Source organism: Benincasa hispida, chromosome 9 (genome assembly GCF_027475165.1).
Source record: "Benincasa hispida cultivar pf3 chromosome 9, pf3_genome.v1.1, whole genome shotgun sequence".
NCBI classification, from domain to species: Eukaryota; Viridiplantae; Streptophyta; class Magnoliopsida; order Cucurbitales; family Cucurbitaceae; genus Benincasa; species Benincasa hispida.
Genome location: NC_143486.1, coordinates 34,687,786 through 34,709,961, shown reverse-complemented (window position 1 = coordinate 34,709,961; position 22,176 = coordinate 34,687,786).

The window sequence follows — 22,176 nt, the reverse complement described above, 5'->3', positions numbered from 1 at the left end:
TGCATTCAGAGCTCCCCGATGCCTATTGTTGAGCCCACTGTTGAGCTAGTGGAGGTTGTAGGTAAAAAGATGCAAAGGATACTTAGGAGAAGAATGCAACCCACCAAGAAGATAAGGGGTAAGGTTTGATCCACATTTAAATTTAAAAGATAATATCCCTCGTGCTCCTTTTCCTAGTAGGTTGGCTATTACTCAAGGAGGATCACTGAAGAAGGAGGTAAAATATATCCAGTAATTTGGTGCCAAGAACCCTACTAGAAAGGGCAAGAATGTTTGGATTGAGGTTCTTAATGAGGAAAAGAAACAAGGGGAAAAGATCAAGCAGGAGGTAATTTACCTGTTAACCAGGAAGACCCAGGTACTTTTTCTGTGCCTTGTCTGATAGACACTAGAAAATTTGAGCATGCAATGTTAGACTTAGAGTCAAATATAAATGTCATGCCTGCTTTTTTTTTTCCTATGATTTCCAAACCCATATTTTGCACTCAGCTGACATTTTAGTGCAGTTTGCTGATCTCTCTCTTGTTAGGCTATTAGAACTAGTTAGGATTTTTTGGTTAGAGTAAACTACCTGTCTTTTCCAGCTGTTTTTGCGTTCTTTATGTGAATGCTCATGCCCATCCCTCTGATTTATCTATTTTAATAGAGAGACACTTTCTTAAAACAACTAAGGTTGTGATTGATGTGGACAAATAATCCTTACAAATTAAATAGGGAGGTAAAAAAAAAATTAATGATTGACACCCCTACCACCACTAACCCTATTTGTTCGCGTATTAATGTTTTTAACATAAGTGGTCAACCTCCTAAGTTGGGGGTGGGAGATGACTACCGAATGATCTTTGATGAATACGGATGATAAAGCCGAGTCAGGTCTGTTGGGTTGTATATCCTAACACTCGCAGTTTGTAGAAATTAAACATATTCTATTTGCAATAAAGATGTTATTGAGTTTCATTAAGTAAATTTGTTGTTGAATATGTGAATTACACTTGTAAAATGCCTAAATCTAATAAACTACGAACCTCGGGTTATGACATGTATACTTTAACTTTATGTGGAGACATAAAAGTAGATCAAGTTTGAGTATATAGCCAAAACGATCTATAAGTATAAGGATAGAGTTGGGTACCTTATCTTGGAGATACTATGGATGCGGTCCACTTTTTATTTGATACAAACAATGTGATCCTAAAATTGCTCATGGGGAGACGTGCAAGTGAGGGCGTCCTATGCAAAAGATGTTTGCATAAGACGGAACCACGAAATAGTTACTTTTCTTTATAACATTTTTTTTACTGTTAAAACTGGCTATTTAAATTAAACGAAATTGGAATGTTGAAAAAATATTTAAATATGATTTAAATATTTTAATAATAAGAATTCATATTAGGAATTGGTGGTTTAATAATTTAATATTTGATATTAAATTATTTTAATTAATTAAATTGTTTAATTAATTATTTGAATTAACTTTAAAATCTCACAATATAGGAAAGCATGTTGCATGCATTGAAAGTATGTTATGATTTGTTATAATATATAGTATGCATGAAATTAGTGTTTCATGTCTTAATATAGAGGAATTTTCAAAAATTAAAAAATGAGGAAAACTATTTACACAAAATAACAAAATTTAATAAAGTCTATTGTTGATATTATGTAATAGACGTTAATAGAAGTCTATCAGTGTCTATTAGTGTTATTTTTTGCTATTTTTGTAAACAGTTTGACATTTTTTCTATTTGTGAAAAAATTTCTTGTAAGTAGTTATTAAATTATGAAATGCTAGGTGGATGTTATGGATTGGATGAATGCCGATCTTTTATAAAGAGTTATAAAATGAATTAGATATTTAAAATCTGTAACAAAGATAAATGCATGCTCATCTACAGTTAACAAATAACTTCTTGTTTTAAATAGTTAAAATAGGTCGTTATCTTGTAAAAGTTTGGTTACAAACTCAACCGGACTAAATCCTTTTTGAGGTTAGAGGTATTTAAGTTGACGGTTTACGAAACACCTGCTACCTGGAGATTTTAAGTTGGCTCTTGAGCGTTGTTAACCCGAGTTATAAGCATGCATGGGTGATGTAGGTAATAAAATGGTTTATCACTTAGACATCGTAGGTTAAATCCAAATATAAAATTTATACTTGGATAAACACGTAGACTCAGATTATTTTTATTAGCCGGAATATACCTAAGTAACTATTTAACCAAACAAATAGAACACTTTAGGTTGACTATTGCTCATGGAGGATCACTCAAGGAGAAGGTAAAATATGTCCAGTAATTTGGTACCAAGAACTCTACTAGAAAGGCCAAGAAAGTTTTGATTGAGGTTCCTAATGAGGAAAAGAAACAAGAGGAAAAGATCAAGGAGGAGGTAGTTCTTTCAGATAATTTACTCCTTAAGTAGGAAGACCTAGGTACATTTTATGTGCCTTATCTGATAGATACTAGAAAATTTGAGGATGCAATGTTAGATTTAGGGTCAACTATAAATGTCATGCCTGCTTCTTTTTTCTATGATTTCCAATCCCATATTTTGCACTCAGATGACATTTTAGGGTGGTTAAATGATCTCTCTCTTGTTAGGCCATTAGGACTAGTTAGGATGTTTTGGTTAGAGTAAATGACCTATCTTTTCCAGCTGATTTTTACATTCTCTATGTGAATGTTCATTCCCATCCCTCTTATTTATCTATTTTATTGGAGAGGCCATTTTTTAAATCAACCAAGGTTGTGATTGATGTGGACAAATGATCTTTGCAAATTAAATAGGGAGGTAAAATAAAAAAAAAATAATGATTGACACCCCTACCACCACTAGTCCTATTTGTTCAAGTATTAATGTTTTTCACATTAGTGGTAACCCTCCTAAGTTTGGGGTAGGAGATGGTTACCCAGCAATCTTTGATGAATATGGATGATAGAGCCGAGTTAGGTCTATTGGGTTGTATGTCCTAAAACTCACAGTTTATAAAAATTAAACATATTCTATTTGTAATAAAGATGTTATTGAGGTTCAATAAGTAAATTTGATTGAATATGTGAATTACTCTTGTAAAATACCTAAATCCAATAAACTAACGAACCTCTGGCTATACCATGAATAATTGAACTTTATGTGGAGACATAAAAGTAGATTAAGTTTGAGTATATAGCCCAAACGGTCTATAAGTATAAGGATAGGATTGGGTATCTATCCTGAAGATACTATAGATGCGGCCCGCTTTGTATTTGATACAAACGATGTGCTCCAAAAATTGTTCATTTAGAGACATGCAAGTAAGGGCATCCTATGCAAAAGATGTTTGCATAAGACCGAACCACGAAATAGTAACTTTTCTTTATAACGTTTTTTTACTGTTAAAACTGACTATTTCAATTAAATGAAATTGGGGTATAAAAAAAATATTTAAATATGATTTAAATATTTTATGAATAAGAATTCATATTAGGAATTGGTGGTTTAATAATTTAATAATCGATATTAAATTATTTTAATTAATTAAATTGCTTAATTAATTAATTAAAATTAATTATTTGACTTAATTATTTGACTTAATTATTTGAACTAATTTTAAAATCTCACCATATAGGATAGCATGTTGCATGCATTGAAAGTATGGTATAATTTGTTATAATATAAAGTATGCTCATTAGTGTTTAATGTTTTAATATAGGTGAATTTTAAAAAATTAAAAAATAAGGAAAACTATTTACACAAAATAACAAAATTTAATAAAGTCTACTGTTGATATTATGTAATAGACGTTGATAGAAGTCTATCAATGTCTATTAGTGTTATTTTTTCTATTTTTGTAAACAGTTTGATATTTTTTCTATTTGTGAAAATTTTTCTTGTAAGTAGTTATATTAAATTATGAAATACTAAGTGGATGTTATGGATTGGATGAATGTTAATCTTTTATAAAGAGTTATAAAATGAATTAGACATTTAAAATCTATAACAAAGATAAATGCATGCTCATCTAGGGTTAACAAATAACTTCTTGTTTTAAATAGTTAAAATAGGTCATTATCTTGTAAAACTTCGGTTACAAACTCAACCGGACTAAATCCTTTCTGAGGTTAGAGGTATTTAAGTTGATGGTTTACGACACACCTACTACCTGTAGATTTTAAGTTGGTTCTTGAGCGTTGTTAACCCGAGTTATGAGCATGCATGAGTGATGTGAGCTAATAAAATGGTTTATCACTTAGACATCGTAGGTTAAATCCAAATATAAAAGTTATACTTGGATAAACACCTAGATTCAAATGTTTTTATTAGCCGGAATATACCTAAGTAAATATTTAACCAAAAAAATAGAACACTTTAGTGGGAGATTAATGATATATATGATATATTGTGTTTAGTTCACATGTCCCTGAGAGTTCATATCGTGAGATCCATGTTCAGCTTCATGTCACTTTTACCGTGATTGCTTCATTCTGAAAGTTTTGGCATGGGTCAATAGCAAGGTGAATAGGGAAAGTTGTTCATAGTAAGTGGGAGAGGGAAATGTGTCAACATATCCTACGATCTCCTCCATTAGGTTGCATCGTGAGATTATCATGTTCTTCTTGTGTGTCATTTTTAGGCAACCATACATTCAGATGATTGTTTCATGAGGATTGGAACATCGTAAACTTCATAAATGAATAGGGTTTTTTAGTTCCATCTTTAACATTGTCTTCCAATTTGGGAGCTTGTTGATACTGTTCTATGAAACCTACAAATGGAGGGACACACTTACAACAGTTACTAAGTGTTAGAAAGTTCTTGACCGAAAACGATAGCTAAATGACTATAGAAATAAAGAGTTATTCTAGCATTATTATTTAGTCAAGAATGTCTTACATCAGTGAATGATTATTTGATTGCCCCTCAATAACATCTATTATGACTCACTAAAGTATCATTGCAGATAGTAATGAAATATAGGTATATTATTACTTTTGCTAAAATTTAATTTGATTTAAAAGAAATTCACTAAATAGAATTTTCTTATATTTTCAGCATGTCGAACTTTTCTATACAAATTTTCGCTTTCGATATCCTTAAAGTTAAAATTATCCAACATGAAAATTGAATATAACGTAATACAAACAAATGATGGTTAAAAAAAAAATTAACAGAGGAATGTCCTCTAACTCCTTACTCATCTGAAAACAAAAATGTTTGGAATGTTTATGACAGATGGATTAAGGAAAATGATAAAGCCCGAGTCTATATTTTAGCAAGAAAATCTGATGTTCTAGCTAAGAAATACGAGACATGGTCTCCGCCAAAAAGATCATAGATTCGTTGCAAACATTGTTTGATCAATTTCTCTGGCTCGATATTCTCAATGATGCTTATAACTATGGCATAGAGGATAGAATCGTTGTTATAGAACATGTTCTAGATATTTTGAAGATAATGAACAATACTGTCATGGATGAGAAAGCTAAGGAAGCACAAAAAAGTAAATATGATTTACTCATTGTAGAAATATATTTAGTGGAAAAAGATAAATTAACTTGGATACTAGATTCAGAGGCCGCGAATCATATTTGCGCTTTCACTTAGGAAACTAGTTCCTAGAGGCAGCTTACATAAGGTAAGACAACTTTCAAGGTTAAGATCGGGGAGGTTGTCTCAGTTAAGGAAGTGGGAGATATGAAGTTGTTTGTCGAAGATAGATTCATTTTACTTGAAAATGTATTTTATGTTCCTACTATGAGGAAGAGACTAATATATATCAATTGTTTGCTAGAATAAAAGTATAAGGTTTCTTTTGAAATTAATGAAGTATTCATTATCTCAAAAGAAGTTAAAATATGTTCAGCATAATTAGAAAACAACTTATATGTGTTAAAATCAAATGAGACAAAAACTATATTGAATATAGAGATGCTTAAATCAGCTAAAACTCAAAATAAGAGGCGAAAAGTTTCTCCAAATGCCTATCTTTGGCACTTAAGACTTGACCACATAAATTTGAATAGGATTAGGAGATTGGTTAAAAGTGGACTCTTAAATCAGTTAGAAGACAACTCTCTACCTCCGTGTGAGTCTTGTCTTGAGGGTAAGATGATTAAAAGATCTTTTAGAGGAAAACGCCTTAAAGCCAAAGAACCTTTAGAGCTCGTGCATTCAAACCTCTGTGGTCCGATAAATGTGAATGTATGATGCGGGTATGAATATTTCATCAGTTTTATTGATGATTATTCTAGGTATGGCTATGCTTACCTATTGCATTATAAGTCCGAAACTCTTGAAAAGTTTAAGGAGTATAAGGTAGAGGTTGAGAACTTGTAAGGTCAAAATATTAAAGCACTTCGATCAGATTAAGAAGAAGAGTATATGAACTTGAGATTTCAAGACTATTTGATAGAACACGGTTCAATCTCAACTCATAACATTGGATACACCTTAATAGAATGGTTCGTTCGATTAAGAGGAGAAATAGAACCCTGTTAGACATGGTTCGTTCGATGTTGAGTCATGCTCAGTTACCTAATTCATTATAGAGATACGAAGTACATACTAAAGTATATATTTTGAACATGGATCTCTCAAAAAGTTTTTCTAAAACACCTTAAGAGTTATGGAGAGGGCATAAAGGTAATTTATATCACTTCAAGATTTGGGATGCCCGACATATGTGGTTGTACAGAACCCGAAGAAACTTGAATGCCATTCAAAAGCATGCTTATTTGTAGGATAACCCAAAGAAATGAAAGGTGGTATGTTTTATGATCCTCTAGATGATAAACTATTTGTATCGACAAATACTACATTCTTAAAGGATGACCACATAAGAAATCATCAACCTCGCAGTAAGTTAGTATTAAGTGAAATTTCAAAAAAAGCTACAGATAGATCAACAGGCGTTGTTGATCAGGTCGGTTCTTCAACAAAAGTTGTTGATAAAACTAGTACGTTTGGTTGGTCACATCCTTTTCAAGAGTTGAGAATGCCTCGACGTAGTGAGAAGGTTGTTCAACAGTCTGACCGATACATGAGTTTAACAGAAACTCAGGTCACCATACCTAATGATGGCTTCAAGGATCCATTGACCTTTAAATAGGCAATGAAAGATGTGGATCGACACTAGTGGATAAAAGTCATGGACCTTGAAATGGAGTCTATGTTCTTCAGTCTGAGAAATTATAGTTCAACCAGATGGAGTAAAATCTATTGGTTGTCAATGGTTTTATAAGAAGAAATCAGACCAAGCCGGTAAGGTACAAACCTATAAGGCTTGACTTGTGGCAAAAGGGTTTACCCAAAGAGAAGGGGTGGACTATGAAAAAACCTTCTCTTTGGTTGCCATGATTAAGTCGATTAGAATACTCTTATCTATAGTTGTCATTTATGATTATGAGATATTGAAAATGGCTACCAAGACAGCTTTTCTGAATGGCTATCTTGAAGAGAGTATCTACATGGCTCAACGAGAGAAGTTCATTGAACAGGATCAATAGCAAAATATTTGTAAGCTAAAATGATCCATTTATGGGTTGAAACAAGTATCTAGATCCTAAAATATAAGGTTTGATACAACGATCAAATCGTATAGTTTTAAACAGAACATTGATGAACCTTATGTATACAAGAAGATTGTCAACAAGTCTGTAGCTTTTTGGGTGTTATACGTTGATGATATCTTACTCAATGGAAATGAGGTAGAATTTATGGCTGATGTTAAGAGTGAAGGAACTCTTATCAAAGAGAACTCATGAGCGGAAGTACAATCGGAGTGAGAGACTTAGTAAATAAATAAAAAATGAGTGAGAGACTTACCTTTAGTAAATAATTACAAGCATTCACAAACATACAAACAAGTTACGCACCTTCTAAAAACTTATGGCATGCTTTAGTAAATAAATAAAAAAGGAGTGAGAGACTTACCTTTGAAGAACTCTTCTTCCACAGACCTCTCACTCTCGTGAAGAACTTGGATAGCAAAATCTCACTCTCGCCCAGATCGTCTACTCAATCATCTGGTCAATCACAAATAATCTTCTCCACGAACAAGTAACCTCTCGGACACCACCACTCAGTAACCCTGTATTCTCACCCTTGTGTTCTTAGAGGGAGAATCCAGGAGGTGTGGGTTCTATTGGATTTGGTAGAGGAAAGAGGAAACAACGATCCCACTATACGACCAAGCAAGTTGAAGAGTATACTTCTAACGCATAGACTTTGTGCTTGATCATTTAGTGAAACTTAACAGGTACATGATCGTTTAGGAAACATAAGCTTGATCATTTACATGATCATTTAGTGAATCCGCTAGCCACGCGATCATTTAGTAAAAGGCTACACGATTGTTTAAAGAATGGTGTGTGTACACGATCGTTTAAACAAACACTTGAAGGATGTCGTATAGTCTCTCGTGAGCTAAATGATTAGTAGTGTACTTAATGAAGCGATCCCCTACAAAATGAGAATATTTTTCATTTTATCCTTCAGTTATGATAACTGAGTATAACCTCCCACTTCATGCACGGTTAAAGGAGAAACCACCCAATATTATCTCATAATTATTTTAATTATAAATAAATATAATAACTAATTTATCATATTATATTTATAACCTATAGTTTTAATATCACATCATATATAACATTTAAACCATAGTCCTTTTCTCCTTTACTTGATATAAATCATATTTATATCATATTCCTCCAATTAATGTATCTCATACATCATATCAATTATATCATATATAATTGAACCAGTTTAATCATATTATATATAGTCAAACTCCCTTTTGTCAATTTGAGCACTTCAAATTGACCCAAAAACTTATTCTCAACTTGAATCCATTGAGCTACCAAGGGGACCTTATGGACCCGTAGCTTGAAGCTCCAACGGTACGTGAATAACTGACTAAACTCTTTAATCACGAGATCCACCATTCGTTAACTTTCAGACACTCCACTAAAGACCGACAACTACACTCTTCTTACTACAAATATATTTTTGTGTCCATCAGATATAACCAGTCAACAGTATGATAACCCTTCACAAATGCTCGTATGTATAGCTGGACCAATTTACCATTTTGCCCTTGTAGTTACATCTAATTCCTTAACTACCATTGATCTCTAATGAACAATATATCATAGTTCCACTATGAGTGGACATATCTCAGGCCATGAGAAGCTGTGTGGCGCCACATCATTCAAGCCCTAGAATCAACCCTTAAGGGAGCAATCTATCTACTTACCCCTGCTTCGTGGAAGTAAATTCCATGTTATGTAGTCGAGTTCCCAGCTCCCCAATCAGACGAATCCCCAAAATGGTAGGTTTGAGTCGGCAATCTGGACACTCACACACACGTAAATCAAAGGACCGCTCTCATAGATAGGAGTTCTCAACTCACTCAGGATTAAGGTCATATTACCTATGGTCATCCTAGTGAAATGAAGTCTTTGTCATGAACAATGTTATATAATGAGACTGAACACTTCGTGGTTCGGTCTTATATAAACTCCTTTGTATAGGACACCATCGCTTACATGTCTCCACATGAATGATCAGGATCAGACCATCTGTAACTATCTAGCACGTCACAACACTTGTAACTATCTACAAAGTAGATCGTATCCGTAGTGTCAACAGAATAAAGTTTCTCTTTTATATCCATATACTACAGACCATTTAGGTTACCACTTAAGGCATGATCCACTTGTATGTCTCCATATACATGCTTAAGTTACAACAACAACCAGGGATCTTAGTTTATTGGTTTATGGTAAATGCAGATAAAATATCGCATATTTCATAGACAACAGTGAGGAAAATATCTCATATTATTACGTCACAAACATTTGTTCATACAGGTTTTTACAAACTACAGGACCCTACAAGAGTTTAGGGCATCAACCCCAATAAAGAGATGGCTAGCATCACAATTTCAAATGAAAGATTTGAGAGATGCTCAACATGTTCTTAGAATCCAAATTTTTCGGAATCACAAGAGCATATCACTCGCTTTATCTCAAACATCTTATATAGACAAGATGTTGTCTACATATAAAATGCAAAATTCTAAGAGGGGGTTATTACCTTTCATGCATGGAATCCATTTATCTAAGGAGCAATGTCCTAAGACACCTCAAGGGATTGAGAATTCCCTATGACTTGTTGTGTACACGATCAGACATATACTATGCAGTTGGAATAGTCAGCAAGTTTCAGTATAATCCTGGATATGATCATTGGATTGTCATTAAGAATATCCTCAATTATATTTGGAGAACGAGGGACTATATGCTCATGTATGCTATTAAGGATCTGATCTTTACAAGATACAATGACTCTGATTTTCAGACCGATATAGATTCAACAAAAAAAACGTTGAGATCAGTGTTCACTCTGAACAGAGGAGCTATAATATGAAGGAATATAAAGCAAAGTTGTATTGCTGACTCCAGCATGGAAGCAGAGTATGTGGTTGCATGTGTAGTAACAAAAGAAGCAGTATGGCTTAGGAAGTTCTTGATCGATTTGGAAGTGGTTCCAAATATGCATATGACTATCATTCTATTGTGATAACAGTGGAGTAGTTTTAAATTCCAAAGAACCTAGAAGCCATAACTACGGGAAGCATATCAAGCACAAAGTACCATCTCATCAAGGAGATAATACACCGAGGAGACGTGATAGTCATGCAGATAGCCTCATAAGACAATTTGGCTGATCCATTTACTAAAACCCTCATGGCTAAAGTGTTTGAGGGTTACCTAGTGGAACTAGGACTACGGGTTTTATAAATCTATGGCAAGTGGGAGAATTCATGGATGGTAGATGCCTTAGTGTATTGTATTTATGTTTTCTATCATACTCAATATTGTATATATGATACTCTAATAATCTTTTAGTCCAAGTGGGAGTTTGTTGAGTTGTACGTTCTAAAACTCACAGTTTGTAAAAATTAAACATATTCTATTCGTAATAAAGATGTGCCTAATGTTCATTCAGTAAAGTTGTTATTAAATATGTGAATTGCTTTTATAAAAAGCCCAAATCCAATAAACTAACGAACCCCTGGCTATAACATGAATAATTGAATTTTATGTGGAGACATAAAAGTGGACCAAGTTGAGTATATAGCCAAAACAATCTATAAGTATAAGGAGAGGATTGGGTACCTTATCCTAGGGACACAATGGATGCGGCTCGCTTTGTATTTGACACACACAATGTGATCCCGAAATTGTTCATGCCGAGGCATGCGAGTGGGGCATCCTATGCAAAAGATGTTTGCATAAGACCAGACCACGAAATAATCACTTTTCTTTATAACATTGTTTGTTGTTAAACTGACTATTTCGATTCGATGACCTAAGATTGTTGGGATTGGTGTCCTAATTCTCCCGAAGTCTCGTTGTTTGTAATCATACACATTGTTTGATGAATAAAATAATTGTTATTTCATTCTGGCATTTACTCATATCCAATAAACAAAGCTCCATGGTTATCTTATGTGAACTTAAGTATGTATATGTGATATACAAGTAGATCATGCCTTAAGTAATAACCTAAATAGGTCTGTAGTATAAGGATTAAAGTGGGATAGCTGATCCTGGTGACACTATGGATACGACCCGCTTTGTAGAGATTTGCAAGTGTTATAAACTACTACAGATTGTAGATCCGGACCATTCATGTGGAGACGTGCGACCGGAGGTGTCCTATACAAAGAATTTGTATAGGATCAGATCATGAGATGACTAGACTCTGTATATAACGCCGTTGATACTAGAGACTTATATCTCACCTAAATGACCATAGGTAACACGACCTCAATCCTGAGTGTTTTGGAAACTTCTACCTTTGAGGGTGGTCCTTTGATTAGTATGGGTGATGGCCAACTGAACATGCCTACCTTTTTAGGGACTTGTCTGCTCTAGGAACTGGGAACTCAATACACAAGATGAAATTCACTCCTTTTCCGAAGCAGGGATAAGTAGAGAGATTGCTCCCTTAAAGACTAATTACGGGGCTTGAACATAGTGGTCATAGCTTCTCTTTGGAAGAGAGGACTTAGTCATAGTAGGACTACGACTTATGTTCATTAGAGGGATCAGTGGTACTTAAGGAGTTAGATGTAACTACAGGGGCATAATAGTTATTGGCCAAGTTATACTTACGAGCAATCTGTGAAGGGTTGTCGAACTGCTGATTTGTTAAGATGGACACATAATATATTTGTAGTAAGGTGAGTTCAGCTGTCGGTCTTTAGTGGAGTGCCTGGTAGTTAACGGATGATGGATCCCATGATTAAAGAGTTTAGTTAATTATTCACGTACTGTTGGTGCTTTGAGCTACAGGTCCATGAGGTCCTCTTGGTAGCTCAATGGATTCACTTGAGGATCAGCTCTTGGTGTTGATTTGAAATGCTCAAATTGACAAGAGGTAATTCAATTATATATGATATGATCGGCATAATGTATTAGATACATCTATTGGAGGATTAATGTAAATGAGATTTACATTAAGCACCATGGAATAGAAAAAAAGCTATGGTTTATATGTTACATGAGATGTAATATTAAAACTATAGGTTATAAATATAGTATGAGAAGTTGGTTATCATTTATATTTATAATAATATTAATTATTGGATAATTAATTCTTTTTCTCTAATAACCAATTAAGTGGGAGGTTATTAGTGGTTTCATGGTAACCGTGAGATAAAAAGAAAATTATTTTCCTAATTTTAGTAATGTTAAAGTTTGCAAAATTATTTTTTGAGATTTTTCTCTTTGGAATTATCTCACGAAAGTTGTCAAGTAAATTAGATTTACTAAGCAACAACTTGGATAAGGTAAACGATCGTGTAGTGTTTGTAGGCGAAAGAAACTTAGCTAAGCGATGAGCTAAACGATCGCATAGCTTTTGCTAGACGATTGTTTAGTTTTTGCTAAACGATTGGGTATCGACCTATACGATAGGTTCAACCATCTCTCACTTGCTCAATCATTTACACAATTGTTGTTTCCTCCATCTTCTGCCTCAAACCAAGTCCACACAGAGATCACTCTCTGGATTCTCACACCGAGAATACCAAGGTAGCCTTCTTGGTGGTGTCATACTCAACTCAACATCGTCGAGGTTCTGTAGAGGCCGTTTGTGCTGTTGGGGTGTTCATAACTGAGGTGATCGCTGAGTTCGAATGCGCGGTGTTCATGCTATATAGTAGTCGTGTTGGACAAGCATTCGAGGTTGCTGTGTTCGAGCGTTCATGATCAAAAAGCTTGGCGATGAGTTTACAAATGTGTTTAGTGTCTCTCCTTGATTATTTGTAGTATCATGCTATAATTTCTGTAATGAATGCATATGTTTTTGTTTATGATTGTAATAGTAAAGTTCATATATGATTGAAATTTGGAATGATCTTTTCGCTACTCATAGAAATCTTCGTGTTCGATTTTCTTCAATCTTAATCCTGAGCTAACTATGAACTTTTGTTTATTCGAGATTATCATTTAATCTACATGGGTGAGAGTGGTTCAACAGAACCAACTTAATAAGTATCTCATTTTAGGGGTAAGACCAGGTAAATAGTTAGGGATATAGTCCTGTAAGATGAACTTCACTCCTACTTGATTTCAGGGTTAGTAGATAGGTTGTTCCCTTAAGTACTGATTCCTAGTCTTGAACAATGGGCCCCACCCTCTATGACTAAGAGGAACTCAGTTTAGTGGTAGGACCATAAACCAATTGTTCAATAGTAGATCAGTGGAGACTTAAGAGCAAGATGTATCTATAAAGGTAAAATGGTAATTTTGACCCAGATGTATTTACGAACAACCTGTGAAGAATTGATCTACCGATCATGGTTAAAATCAAGTGGACAAAAATATATCTATAGTAAGGAGAATGAAACTACAGAGCTTTAATGGAGTGTCCCGGTAGTTGGTGAATGTTGGTTAATTTAGTTAAAAGAATTCAGACAATTAATCTCGAATCGTTTGAGCTCATGATCTATAGGTCCATTAGATCCCTCTACTAGCTTATAAACGGACAAAAGCTTAGATTAGTGTGATGAAAAAATTTAAAACGTTCAATTTTGATTTAAGGAAATTATTAATTATATACGATATAGTTAAACGTTCAATTATCGAATTAAACGAAATTGAAGTATTGGAAAAATATTAAATATAATTTGAATATTTTATGAATAGGGATTCATATTAAGAACTTGGGAGGATTACTAATTTAATATTTGCCATGAAATTATTTTAATCAATTAAATTGTTTAATTAATTATCTAAGATTAATTTTATTTAAAATTATTTTAAAAGAATTTTATTTTATTTTAAATTAATTAAGTGAATTAATTTTAGAAATCAAGTTTATTTAAAATGATTTTTGAGAAAATCATTTTAATCGGAAAAAACATGTTACTGGGTTATTCTCGCATGAAAAGATGGTGTCAAGAATTTCAATTTACATGTTGTTTGTAATAAAAAGAAATTGGAAATTCTAAGATAGGGTTCATGCATTTTTTTTTTTTTTTGAGTAATTACAATTGGTATTATTTTTAGGAATGATAACTAAGTGTATAACATTATTTTAAGAAAATTACAAATATAAACAAATTTATCAACAGCACTATGGACGGCTTAAATTTGTCCCAGCCTTCTTTCTCTTTTGTTGCCTTTTATTCGGACATTCTTAATTTTATTTTTTGTATTATCTATTTTAATATTGTTTTTGGAATCTTTTTCTTTTACTCATTTATGGTCCTCCAAATCTCTTGACAAGGTTTCATTGTCAGTATGGATTGTTTATATTTCTCACCCTTTTTCTCTTTTTTTGTTGTTCCTTTTTATATAATTCTTTAGTTTCAATTTTGATATATTATTTTGTTTGGTTCTACTATTATTTGGTTTATGGTGTTAACTTCGTACATTACTTTTTCTTTTATCTATGATTCATACACTATTGCTGATAGATTTGTCTATATTTGAATTTTTTTATAAATGATGTTATACACTTGGTTATTATTCCTAAAAATACTACCAATTGTAATTAACCTTATTAAAAAGTCTAAGACTTTTTATAACATTTTTGTAGAACTATTTTGGATGCTATAATAAAATATGAAGGTATAACTAATACTTTGTTATAAAAAAAACATTTAATAACACATTTTATTAAAGCTATAGTATGTAAATAGCTAAAATAAAAGTGAAATTATTTAACGCTATAGTAACACTTTTTTAACGCTATAGTATTTATAGCTAGCTTTAATCTTATGCAGGTAAGGTAGTCTTTTCTAATAGCTATAATTACTATAATAATCTTTTGATAGCACTTTTTTTTTCAATATATAAATTTTGTTATAACTTTACTCTTGGCTATAAATGGTACAATTTTTTTTTTCCAACAAGAATAATTTGTATATAATTCTCATATTTGTGTTAAAAATAAACTCGTGACTCGAGCTCAACCCACACATATTAAATACATCATAACACATTAAATACTACTTTCATTCATAATTGAAATTTTATAAACCTATTAACATTACAAAAAAAAAAAAAAAAACAAAGTAATCATTTCCTAGAACAAAGTATACAAATGATACAAAATAAAGTAAAGTATCTTTCATGTTTATTTTTGCAAGTAAATAAAATATTTTGCAAGCCTTTTTTGTTCACTAGTAATTCCTAAGATTCTCTTGATCTTCCAATAGACATTTCTACCTTTTGATGGACACCTATTAAACAAAAAAACATAGACACATAAATCAAAAAAATAAAAAAATAAAAAACATAACAAAAGAAACCTATTGAATTAATAACACAAGTCATCTAGAAATCCACTGACACCAAACCAAAACAACAAATTACATAGTTAAACATCTCAGACTTATAAACCCAATAAATCTCATCATCAATAAAAACCAAAGCAAACATTGAATTGTGATGGGTTTGAATTTCAATTTTTGATCACATTCAAACTGCAATTGTTTGAAGCTAATAACAATATTTTTTGATAATTTGATCAAGGATTTAATTTGGACATTAGATTGTGTTTTCAGTGGCCAACCAATGTATTCAGTGTAGAAACCCAGGTCTTCTTTAGGGTATCTTGTCGACTTTCTGCATATGTAAATATCTCTAGTCTATCAGAGATTTAACTATTTCACATATTTAATTCCCAATTGTTTCAAGACATAATTTAGTCTATTGTGTCTTACAAACGAGGAAGATGAGTTATAAAACGATTTGAAATTTATGGAAAATTTTGTAATGGCTGTTGATAAAGAAATATTTATGGAGATTTTGGTTTGATATTGGTGATTTTCTTTCGAATGATTTATAATTGTTGATAAAAAAAAAAATATATTTATGAAGCCTTCAAAATCTTTAAAAATAGTATTATAAACCTTTGAAAATAATGAAACTTTCGAAAAAGACTATTCGACAGTCGATAAATAATTTGATAATTTTCGACCTTTGAAAAATAATAATTTTTTAAGTTTGGTAAACCTTTGAAAATTTTTTTCGACGAGATCTATTTCAACACTTCTTAAAAGTTGAGATAGATTTTTCTGAAAGTCAAAGCTTTGAAAATGGTCAATTTTCTCATAACGGTCTCTTTTAAAAGGCGCAAGAGGCTTCTTTGCTTTCAATTAGGCTTTTTTATTTTTCTCAAATTCGGATGAAAGAGGTTACTTTCGAATTCCAATTCGTATTTAATTCTTCTTCTTTTCAATACTCTTCTAGTTAATTAATTACTTCAATTATATATTTTCTTCTTTGTTAATCTTCTGGTTAATTCATTAACTTTCTTCTTCTTCCTTTCAGTTTATTTTTTTATCGTCTTTACAGTCAAGATCTTGAATCTGCATTTTGTATGAGGCATGCATAGGTTTTAGAGGTACATTTATCTTTTATTATTCCTCAATCTCTCTTCAGTATTACCTTTTTTTTTTTTAATTATATAATGGTTGGACTAATTAATTAAGGGCTATTTGGTTGGTAGGCTTTATGTCAATTCTCATGCTTGTTTCACAGTTTTCACCCCTTTGCCTGGGAATAAGTTATTCCCAAACATTGTCATTTCCCACATATAAGGGTTTTCAAGAAACGTATGTCAGGAGAGCCTCTAATTTTAAAGAGGTAAGTTAATTAGCCAAACTTTGTTTGATTTATTATTATTATGAGTCTAATTACGTTTTGCCTATCTCTCTTACATTATATTAGTAAATATGAGGTGATTTAAGAAAATTTGAATTGTCTGAAGTTGTTGTGAAATTAAGGAGCACGATGGGGACACGGATATAGAGAAAATAAAATATAATAATATAAAATATATAAAATATAATATAAAATAAAATAACTAAAAACATAAAATAACTAAAATTGTAAAATTGGATAATATGAAAATTAGTGGAATTTTGAAGTGGAATTCTCACCAATGTATGTGTGCTTTTAAGATCCACCAAATGTCACAATTTATAGGCAAAGTGACAAGTAGGATGTGGACTTACATGGATTACAAAGCACATGGACAACATGAAGGGTGACACATGGCTTTTGGGACACTATTCATAATACTCCCCCTTAGATGCCCATATATATATGAAATATGCCTCGTTAAAACCTTGGAAAAACCCAATAGGAAAAAAACACTAGTGAAGAAAAAATAGTACATATTTCATATAATATATACTCTTAGAAGAATACAATATATTTACTCCCCTCATGAAAACATCACTTAAGATCTTTAAGTCGCCGCATTCCAATGTATTGTGCACCAATTTTTCAAAAGTTGCTGTTAGTAATGCTTTTGTAAATAAGTCTGCCAGATTATCCTTCGAACAAATTTGTTGCACAGTGATGTCGCCATTTTTTTCAAGATCATGAGTGTAGAAAAGCTTCGGTGAAATATGTTTTGTTCTATCTCTTTTAATATATTCTCCTTTGAGCTTCGGTGAAATATGTTTTGTTCTATCTCTTTTAATATATTCTCCTTTGATTTGAGCTATGGAAGCTGTGTTGTCTTCATATAATATTGTTGGAAGATTTTTATTAGAAGTCAAGCCATATGTTTTACGAATGTGCTGATCATTGACCTTAGTCATATACATTCTCGACTAGTCTCGTGAATTGCAAGAATTTTAGCATGATTTGAGGATGTGGCCGATATAGTCTGTTTCATCGATCGCCATGATATAGTAGTTCCTCCACATGTGAACAGATAACCTGTTTGAGATCTATCTTGGTATGGTGAGATAAATATCCAAAATCTGCATAATCAACTAGATCAAAATTCAATTTATTTGAATAAAACAAACCCATATCATTTGTTCCTCGGAGATAATGGAGTATACGCTTAATTCCGTTCCAATGTTTTTTTGTAGGAGAAGAATTATATCTAGCTAATCAATTTACTGAAAATGCAATATCTGGTCTTTTATTATTAGCAAGATACATAAGTGCACCAATCGCACTAAGATATGGTACTTCAAGACCAAGAAGTTTTTCATTATCTTCTCGAGGTTGAAATATATCTTTCTTTATATCCAATGAATGGACTTCCATTAGAATGTTTAATAGATGTGCTTTGTCCATATAAATTTTTTTCAAAATTTTCCTGTATAAGTTGATTGATGAATAAATAATCCATCTGCTAAATGCTCAATTTGCAAACCAAGGCAAATTTTTTTTTTTTTTTTTTGAGATCTTTCATCTCAAATTCTTTCTTAAGATATTCTATTGCCTTTGAAAGCTCTGAGTTCCAATTATATTTAAGTCATCAACATATACAGTTATAATAGCAAATCCTGATTGTGATTTCTTTATAAAAACACAAGGATATATTGGATTATTTTGATATCCTTCTCTCAATAAATATCCACTCAGGTGATTGTACCACATTCGTTTTGATTGTTTCAATCCATACAGTGATCTCTGTAACTTTATTGAATACCATTCCCAAAAATTTTTACGTATATGTTTCAGGTCCCTTAAATTCTTTTGGGATTCTCATATAAATATCATTATCAAGAGATCCAAATAAATATATTGTGAATACATCCATAAGATACATATCTAGACTTTTACACAGTCAAGCCAATTAAATATCTTAGTGTAATTGCATTCATCACTGGAGAATATGTCTCATCATAATCAATACTAGGTCTTTGTGAAAAACCTTGTGCAACTAGTCTTGCAATCTTGTGACCTCATTATTTGTATCACACAAGTTTAATACCTTTTGGTGTTTGAACTACTGGTCCAAAAACCTAATGTTTTGAAAGTGAATTTAATTTTGCCTCAATTGCTTCTTTCCAATGAAGTCAATCTTTTCTATGTCGACATTCTTTAACAGATTTTAGTTCAAGATCCATACTTTTAGATATAATATCAAGAGTAACATGACATAGTTTATTGAAATCTCATTATTATCTTTAGGTTTTCACCTTCCTCACTAGTTATGTCGAGGATTTCTTTATGTATTTACATCATCAACTAAGTCTTTTTCACTATTAATTATTTTTCAGTTTTGAGGATTTTTATCTTTGGAACCCATTGGTCTACCACGCTTCTGACATGTTCCAGACTCATTAGTGAGAACTTGTTGTGTTGGGATATCAATTTTTTTATGGAACATTTGCAGCTGGTATATGTGACTTAATTACTTTCTTTGCAACTATAAATCCATTGATAATTTATTTGCTATATTTTGCAAATGAATTATTTTTCGAACTTCAAGTTCACATCGATCTGTACGAAGATCTAAAATCAGACAATAACTATGCACTCCGTATAATTTCTTTTTCCAACTTCTTAATTCCTCCTAATATTGGAAAGTGTGTCTCATTAAAATGACAATCAGCAAATCGTGTAGTAAATACATCACCCGATAGGGGTTCAAGATATTTAATAATTGATAGGGAATCATATCCAACATATATTCCCAACCTCCTTTGAAGACCCATCTTAGTGTGTTGTGGTGGAACAATTGGAACATATACTACACATCCAAAAATTCTCAGATGGGAAATATTTGGTTCATGACTATAAGATAATTGTAATGACGAATACTATGATAAGCTGCTGGCCTAATGCATACAAGTGATATTGCATACAAAATAACATGTCCCCATACAGATGAAAGAAGCTGGGCTCTCATAAGTAATGGTCTTGCAATTAATTGAAAACGTTTTATAAATGATTCTGATAAACCATTTTGTGTATGAATATGAGCTACAGGATGTTCAACACTTATCCCAATTAACATACAATAATTATCAAAAGCTTGAGATGGAAATTCATCAACATTATCAAAACGAATGGTCTTAATCGTATGATCAGAAAATTGTGCACTTAACTTAATTATTTGAGCAAGTAATCTTGCAAATGCAAGATTTCAACTTAATAATAAGAACACGTGTGACTATCTACTTGATGCATCTATTAATACCATAAAACATCTAAATGGTCCACACTTAATGGGTTAATGGGTCCACATATATCACCATGATTTCATTCTAAAAATGCAGGTGATTCAGTCTCCACTTTAAATGGTGATGGTCTAATTATCAATTTTTCTTGAGAGCAAGCATCACATGATAATTCATATGTTTCAATTACTCGTATATGAGTATAATATAATCCAGAAGATAAAGCAGACAACTCTTCTAGTATACGTTTTTCATTTGAGACAATGGATATGACATATGGATATTCCACATTATTCTTACTATCAGTCTCAATATGATAACCATTGTAACGTATATCTTTAAAACTTAGACGGTTCTCTTTGATTGACTAGAGAAAAATGCATTGTCAATGTAAATTTTTTTCCTCTAGACAAAATAATATTTACTTTTCCAAAACCTTCGATTAAATTTGCATAACCTGATATTGTATTTACTTTTGCTTTCAGCATCGTCAATTTGAAAAAGTAATTTTCATTTGTAAGTATTGTATGTGTAGTTGCACTGTCCGCTAGATATAGATCTTCTTTGCTCATTTTTGAAACAACCAACATATGAAAATGATCCATGTTTTTTCATTAAAAGAAAATATTACAATAAGAAAAACAATATTTAAAATATACAAAAGTTACTAAAAAAAGCATGAAGATAGATAAAAGGAAACAAGAATATTAAGTCTAGATGTTCTCAAAATAAAAAGAAACACTTTATAATCCACCAACTATGCCAATCTTCTCTTTAGAAGATTCAAAGAGGTCCACCACATCTAAATTTGTCACTTGGGATGAGTCAAATATGTCATTATCCTAGTGTACAAAATTTTCTTCCACATTTTTCTCTTTTTCCTTCAGGGAGGGTGTTGGGAATGGTATCCTAATTCTCCCGGAGTCTCGTTGTTTTGTAAAGATACACATTGTTTAATGAATAAAATAAGTGTTATTTAATTCTGGCATTTACTCATATCCAATAAACAAAGCTCCTTGGTTATCTTATGTGAATTTAAGCATGTATATGTGATATACAAGTGGATCATGCCTTAAGTGATAATCTAAATAGGTCTGTAGTATAAGGATTAAGGTGGGATATCTGATCTTGGTAATACTACGGATACGGCCCGCTTTGTAGAAGTTTGCAGATGTTGTAAACTACTATATATGGTAGATCCTGATCATTCATGTGGAGATGTACGAACGGGGGTGTCCTATACAAAGAGTTTGTATAAGACCTGGACCATGAGATAACTCGACTATATATATAATGACGTTGATACTAGAGACTTACATCTCTACTAAATGACCATATGTGACATGACCTCAATCCTGAATATTTTGGGAACTCCTGCCTTTGAGGGCGGTCCTTTGATTAGTATGGGTGAGAGTGGCTAGATTGTTAACTCAACATGCCTACCTTTTTGGGGACTTGTCTGATCTGGGAGGTGGGAACTCAATCCACAATATGGAATTCGGTCATTTAACTAAGCAGTGATAAGTAGAGAGATTGCTCCCTTAAGAGCTGATTCCGGGGCTTGAACATAGTGGCCACAACTTCTCTTTGGGAGAGAATACTCAGTCATAGTAGGACTATAATTAATACTCATTAAAGGGATCAGTGGTACTTAAGGAGAAATATGTAACTACAGGGGCATAATGGTTATTGGCCCAGCTATACTTACGAACGATCTGTGAAGGGTTATCGCACTG